This window comes from Magallana gigas, chromosome 5 (assembly GCF_963853765.1).
Source record: "Magallana gigas chromosome 5, xbMagGiga1.1, whole genome shotgun sequence".
Lineage (NCBI taxonomy): Eukaryota > Metazoa > Mollusca > Bivalvia > Ostreida > Ostreidae > Magallana > Magallana gigas.
The window spans coordinates 6,272,312-6,280,439 of NC_088857.1; the positions used below are offsets into that span (position 1 = coordinate 6,272,312).

At 35.4% G+C, this 8,128-nt stretch overlaps 1 non-coding gene across 1 annotated transcript; it reads right to left on the bottom strand.

Moving 5' to 3' along the window:
- Nucleotides 1–219: 219 nt before the first annotated feature.
- Nucleotides 220–6,578, bottom strand: LOC117692932 (uncharacterized). The gene is made up of 5 exons (XR_010714093.1): nt 6,462–6,578; nt 5,695–5,911; nt 5,421–5,524; nt 5,067–5,234; nt 220–1,954 (listed from the first exon to the last, which is right to left on the bottom strand). It is a non-coding gene; the product is annotated as an uncharacterized protein (transcript).
- Nucleotides 6,579–8,128: the final 1,550 nt, after the last annotated feature.

Consider the following 8,128-nt stretch of genomic DNA (forward strand, 5'->3'; position numbering starts at 1 on the left):
ATAAAACCTTTGCAAGGATTTAAATCTGAATGTAGGATGATATTATGCATTGCATCTTTTGCATTTTCCCTTTAAAATAGATCATTTCATAGTATATATGTACACTACATGCAAATAGATGCATACCATATGCCAATTTTACATCAACATACTTCACCCATTTTTTACTTCTACAGAGGGTGGGTGGGTGGGTAGACAGCTGTACAAAGATAATCCTTATAAAATTCCTCACTCCATCCTCTGTATACATATCTACAAACCAGACATGGATGTCTAAAGAATGAATTATATGTCACATGTACTTCCGCTTGGGTATTAACCAATGAGGCTCTTACCCTATCCTCAGTGTTTAATACCCTCCCGCATTCAGATCATGTTTAAGTTTTGGGCATAAAACCTTTGCAGTTCATCAATCATACATGCCCCTTCAGTTCAGTAGCCTAAAGAAAATAATAACCTTCTCCCAATACTCAAAAGAAAACAAACATTTTTATGAACATAACAAATTTTAATTTTTATCACCACATCAACATAGATGAAATATAATAAATCATCTAATAAAATAAAATATGTATATGATAAAGCACAACATATAATTTCCCAATGTTCATTTATGTTTCAAATATGCTCTTTAAATAAACATAATCTTAGTTTCATATATGATTATGTCCTTCAAATATGGTCACAAAGGAAGACAAATAACATCCTCTATCAGCATTAATCACACTCACATACATTATAATTAAATGTTCCATTCTTCACTGAAAGGCTTTACTCAAAGAATCATAATCTGCCTTTCCTTTATACTGGGATTCAATCCCATTTCCCTGAAATACAGATTCTGCTAACTTTTTAGCAACAGCACCTGAATCGATCATTGTATGCATTCTACTATAATACTCTGCGCTTGACTTGCCAAACCAACCAATGTGTCTCATCACCTGATCTACATTTTCAGCAGATCCTGACAAAGCCATTGTAATTGCACAACCAGCTCTGAAACTATGAGGTGTTTCGCCCTCGTAAATACCTAAAGTTGAAAGATAATATAACAGTCTTTCATAAACTACAGAGTAACTAACATTTTTATCTAAAACCCTTCCATTCTCTGACACAATTCTAAACAAATATCCCTTTGAAAGATCCACCTTCAATTTTTTGGCTAATATAAAATAATCTAACAAACCTTTGACCGGACATACCACTATGTCTTCACACCTTTTTATTACAAAAGAATTGTTCTTTCCCTTTTCAATGTATGCTGGAATACCAAACCAGAACCATCCTCTAGAATCTTGACCTCCTGAGAAACTACATTGGACAAATCACCAGCCCTGTCACCTGCAAAGAACTGAACTTTTATCCATGCTTGATCTCGAATCAAAACAAATTTTTCTTTGAGAGTCAAATCACATCTATCTAATTCTCTATTTATAAATAAAGCTATTGCCTTAACTTTTGATAAGAAAATTGGTTTTGCTTGTTTTGGTAATACGTGTGCTTTTGCTTGCTCCTCCCTAATTAACTTGAGGTATTCTTTCACCATAGGTGAAGCTGCCGGGTTTCCCTTTGAAAGCAATACATCCCATATCTTTCCACGCCCAAATTCATAAAAAATGTTATTCAACTGGTGAATTAAATTTTCTACTGTTCCTGAAGCAAGTCTCTTAGGACAACCACAATCAAAATCACCTTTCAAACCTAACTTTTCACAATCTATCTTATGGATTGTAGTCTTTCCCTTTAGATCTTTCCAAGCTAAAAACCTCCGGATATCATTTGGAGTGCATGACAATAAAGTTGGAGACCCAGGGGATGCTTTTAAAAATCCAAGAAAAGATTCTACAAGACTGTTTCTTTTTTTACACTTTAAAGAAGTAACAATATTCCCATCCAGTTCCAAAAGCCTCCTATCTATTATGTCCCAGTCAATCTCAATTTGTCCTGGATTATCCTGCAATAAAAACCAGATGAAGAAATAACTTCAAATAAGTCACACAAATAAAACCCTAAAAGCAAACAACGGCCACCTCAAACCTAAATTATCCAACACAAAACCATTCTTAGATGGAATCTTAACTATTTCTTTTTCACCGTTTACACCAATACAAAATGACCCTATAGAATTAGCTAACAACTTTGGCCACCATATAGGTAAGGGTTCCATCATAGGAACTATTATCGTACACATGACCTTTTGCTGCTCGAGTAAACAAATAATAGGAAAGATCAATCCAAAGGGAGGAAAAACATAGGGGTTGATTTCCTTCTAATATCTTGACAAAAGACATTAATACCTGCTGATAGGGGAGTTGCACAAGGTGTAAAATGTTTTAAAGGCATACCATCTTTTGAACTCATTGTATTTGAATCTAGTGCCATTAAATCTATTGAATGTGGACCATATGCTGTCTCCACCAACATCCATGATTTTTGGCTAAGCATAGTGTCTGCTGCACTTAGGACTCTAGAAGGTTTGTCTGCCTAATTCAACTTTGAGGACACAAATGTTAAGCGTAAATCAATATTTTTTGCAACAATAAACTGAAAAACATCTTTTATGATATCGTTAAGCTCTTTACATCTCTTACCCTGACTACTCCAAGAACCAATAACAGCCATGCTGTCTGTGTATACATCCACTCGTGAATCTTGCACCATACTACTAAGGGATAACAAAGACCTCAAGATTGCATCTGCCTCCTTAACATGTATTGGCCTTGTATCATTTTCTGACCAATAATCTCCTAATACTAAGTCTTTCTCCCCCAATCTTACACACGCACCATATCTAAATCCAGAAGAATCAGTATACATTGATATTGTTTTGTGAAATTCCAATCTCCATTTAGAACAATCCTGCCACTTATCTACAAATCTCCAATGTTCAATTTCCTCTTTTAGGGATCCAGAAATTTTTACAGACCTACTATTTTTCAAACCATAAGAAATTCCAGCATTTCTTTCTCTACAGAACAACTTACATCCTGGGATTACCAGACTCATAGAAATACACTTTCCAGTAAATCTTTGCAATGTCTTGACATCTACTTCCTTTCTTTCTAAAATTGATTCTCGAAGATCTATGAATTTTGCTTTTTTATCATCTGGTAATATGTAAGCTTCCCTAACTGAATCAACTAAAAAACCCAAAAACCTCTTACAACTTGAAGGATTTAAAGAACATTTACTCAATGCTAAGGTATAACCCAACCTTGTCAACAGTTCAACTAAACCATATACCAACCTCCTAGCCTCCTCATGAACTTTCACATCATCTACAGAATCAGATCCCCTAGTAGCAACAAACCTATCATCTATGTACAGAGAGTTACGCACAGAGAATGTCCTAAGATAAGAGGTAACACACATACCTATGGATTGGTAAATAAAGGCTGAAGCCTTCCAACCAAATGGTAATGTTAAATACACCATGAAAAATCCTCCAAACTGAATACCAAAAAATTCCTGAGACTCTTCATCAATTTTTATGTGACTGTAACCCGATTTCTCATCACACGTGATCAACAAAGCATTTTTATCTACCAAACGATGAATATCTTTCAGTGTCTCTAACCGAAAAGGCAGATCCTTAATCCATAAATTAATATAACGTTCATCATGACAAAGACGTGGCTTACTTGGTTCTACAGTAAGAGGCATAACCACTCTTGGGGGTTGACACTCACCCACTCTACCTAAAAGTTTTATAGCTCCACACTGAATCTTATCCATTAATTCCTTGACAATAAAATCAGAGTACTGTTTGCAAATGCTAGAGTTGGGTGCATAATGTTTGGGAGGCACATTCGAATTGTAGTATTTTCCCTTAAAATTTCCTTTATATGATTGATAGAAATCAAAGACATTGACACCATTCTTTATCCATTTTAAAACATCGTTGTTTTTTGATGAAATCTTATCCATAATACACTCCCATTCCGGTACAAATGAATGAATCTGACCAGAAATGAATTTACTCGGATCCCTTATTGGTAAAGTGTTAATATTAAAATGTAAATCGCCATTAATTACTTCCTCTGCTCGAGGGGAATGGGTTGCAGGCGAAGCAATTCTCCCTTCAAGTGTAATCCATGCTGGTTGGTCACTAATATTCATATTCATGGGATTGAAACCACTATTTAACTCCCAAGATGGAACCTCCATGAAGGATAAAACTTCTGGAGCAAACTTCACTTTCTGTAAAATTATAATTATTTGATATAATGTAAATTTCCAACAATGCAACCAGCATTAATTTCACCTGAAGAAAGAATTCTTCCGCCTGCAATCCACGTGACGAATCACTAGGGCGTCAGTGTCCCTCGGATTACAAGACAAAAGAATTTATTCTTATAGTACAACTACATCTGCAAACATGACAGTTTATATGAAACAAAACTTCACTAATAGAAAAAATATTTAAACAAATAGCTTTACAATTTGTAAAATATCATTTATACACATCTATATCTGAGAAAAATATCATACATGTTGCTGTATCAAGAACAAAAATATGAACATTATGATCTCATCTACTTATTTCCTTTAGCCAACTTCATTTTCTCACAATCTTTTATCAAATGCATATTGCCGTTGCAAAAATGGCAAGGACCCTTAGGACGATAAGGCCTATAGCCTTGTCTACCCCCTCGATAACCTTGGTTTCCATATCCATTATACCCCCCCATATTGAACATATTGGGATACATGCCGGGCATCATAGGATACAAAGAAGGTTGACAAGGATATAAACCATTCAACGGGGACTCTGGTCGCTTTTGTGTTTCAACATATTCATTCTTACTCTCAGCTTTTGTTTCAGGTTTATCTTTCAAACACTTAGAAATTGCTTTCGAAATTGCATCTGCTACTTTCCCACCTAACACAGACAAACACAGATTAGAAATTTGAAGTTTTGACTGATATCTGTTGGCTTGCCTGTACAACTCTTCAAACATGTCAGCCTCCTCATGGTTTATTTTCCTAGCCGCTTTAGCAAGTTCATCAAGAGTCAGCAGGATTAAAGCATTGCTTGGATCATCCTGTAGGCATAGTGTCCTCACCTTCTCTTTAAGCTCCTGGACCATCTCCCCCTTTGACGTTTTCTCCAAAGACAAAATCCTCTCCTCCAAGGTTGTATCAACATCATGCTTCCTTTTTTTTGAAGGTCCTGCAGTTTCTAAAGGTACTGGTGTACTGCTTCCCCCTGTGGATGCACTAGTGCTAGGGTCCTAAAATATGACGTTATAACACTCTTTTAAAATATCATACCGCACATTTGCTTTATATGTAAGGGCAAAATTAGGTATTCATATATAATTTCAAAATCACAGATGTATATCATGTATATGTACCAGTAATTATCTGAATGTATGAATTGTTTCATGTGCATTAGCATATACATATATAAAACATACCGTTGAATCATCTAATGCCTGGCCTCTTGGTTGCCCCACTTCATTTGCAAAAATTATCAAGCAATGCAATAACCATCTTGCCTCGTTAACATCAATATCTCTTCCTGTTTTAATAAAATGAAAGTTTATATCACAACAAATTCTTTCTAAAGATACCAATATTAATCCCAACATTTGCATATCATAGGTTAATAACTCTTGAAAAGATTTAAAGCTTTAATTTCCAACCATCACATAACCACTTCAATAATTATTTAAGAAACTTAACCCCTACCAGCTAGTTCCAACAGCTCAATCATGTTTTCCCCTGTCAATGAGTTGACTATATTCTCTATCTCTTCCAACTCTAAGACGTCTGTCTTTTTTTCCTTAGACATGCGCGCAAATTCTTTCAGACCCTCTGGTCTTCCTCCTCTGACCTTCTTAATGACAGGTAAGAGCTTCAACCCTTTCAATGAATGTCTCTTCCGTAAGACAGTAGGCTGCACCATCTATAACCAATGTATACGAAAATAAAATATCACGCATGTACGCATCAAGCGGGATAACTCTAATATAACTTAATAACTCAGTTATCTCGGTTTTTTGATAGATATATTATACTAACATATGTTCAAATATAGTCCCGTAAATTCTTTATAACTTAATGATGGACAAACAAGTTCAAACTTCAATTCATTTATCATGCATCATCTGGTCTAGCTAACAAAATCATAAACCGCACGTGCAGCTTGCCGCCTCGAGAATCTGCAAACGTGTCTCAAAGCTATTCTTTATATATATGCTACCTCTTTCACTAAAAGGTTATATGTCATGCAATAGCTTTACACATATTTTGTCAGTAAACCACCTAGGTTCATTACAATATCTTTTTTTTTTTTTTTCTTTTTTTTTTTAACAATTACGGCTCACCTAGGCCGAACATTCATACCACTCAGGTATGTGAAAATATTGACCACCTAGGTCAAAACGGCCACCTAGGCCTAAAAGAACCAACTAGGTTCTGCCCCCCGGGCAATAAAATTTAAAAATTGTAATTACCTTTCCTATACTTCGCTTCGAGTACAGCTCCGTAGCATGCACGTCTGCTCGAGGGCATGGATGTCTAAAGAATGAATTATATGTCACATGTACTTCCGCTTGGGTATTAACCAATGAGGCTCTAGTTTAAATCAAAGCTGACTTAAAGTGCTTAATATTACATTTTTGTCTAAATTCGAGATACTTGACAAAAGTATAGCAGGTGACCCAATCAACTAAATTTTCGATAGGCACTTTCCATACAGAGTAACAGCAAAGTCGGGATTCCCCACTGAAATATTACAATTTTTTTGTTTTAAATGGAAGTTGATGTTGATAAGACATAAGGAGCGAGATTGTTGTGTTAAGAGGACTCACTTATTTTCAATCCGAGATATTTATAGCGATACAAATTGCTTAGAATTAATTATAAAGCCTAAGCAAAGACAACGCAATGTCTCCTAAATTAATTTCTACATGTACCTGCCCATATTGATGAAATAAAATAAGTACACTGATTTTGACCACATTGGAGCTCGATCTCCGCCCAGACCGGGGTTTCACCTCTACATGTATTTCTGCGAAACTCACACTATATTTACTATTTATCCCTAAAAAGTTAAATGAACATCAACTCATGAAAGATGATGCCCAGGGTAATTAATTTCATTCTTAAGACTAGACATCAAAAGTTGTAGCTAAAATTGATCTGATTTTGCGTCAAATATGATTAGTTAAATCTAACAGATAAAAAAAAAAGTCCCGCTCTATTATCAGCTTGATTTCATATCATGATAAAAATCATATATAGGTTATCGATGACACAAGACCTATCGGACAAAAGTGCAAATACGCCTCATTCTAACATTAAAGGGAACATGGCTTACGCAGTAGTAGAAAATTGTCCTCTTACTTTAAAGGATTGGACAAGTCGATCAAACTTAAAATGCAGCAGTGTAAACACTTATCATTGTGTGGTAGATGAGTTCTCAAGGATTGTCGAAGTCTGTACCACTCCATTATGGATTGAAAAAGGTATTTTGTTAAAGATTATATCTATATTTATAAAGACATTTTGCCAATAAAGTACAAAATGTCTGTACCAGAGTAACATTTGCTGCTTACGCCTTTGGTATATCAACAAGTGTGAATTATGTCCGTAAACTAATTTTACCTGATAAGTATATTCGGGGATCTCCATTGTCTGCTTTCCAAATAGCAAGTAGACACTGGAGATATCTTGGATTTGCTCTGGAGGTAGCAAACGAGTACACCCCTGCTGGCAGCTCGAAATAGCAAAAATGAGAGTAAGGTGGTGGATATGCACTGGCGGATTCAAGTCAGTGGGAGTTTGCGTCAAAATGCATGTATATACCTGCACTTAAAGTGATATTAAGTAAAGAGTGAATATGTTTACAGGGAACTTAGTTAGAGTATACATGTACATAGTAAATAAGATTTGACAAGTGTTGGATAATTTTAGCTTTGTTTCCAGAACGGGATGACCAAAAAAAGTATAGGGCGAGTTAATCAATGGGCAGGTAACTAGGATCGTACAAATGTGGTTTAAAATATACATACATGTATAGAATATCACTCTGTTGTTTTAATGTCAGTCCTTAAATGGTATCGGATCACGCCCGAAGGCATAAGCTCGGTGTACCAGAGACTTATCAGAGATACCAGAG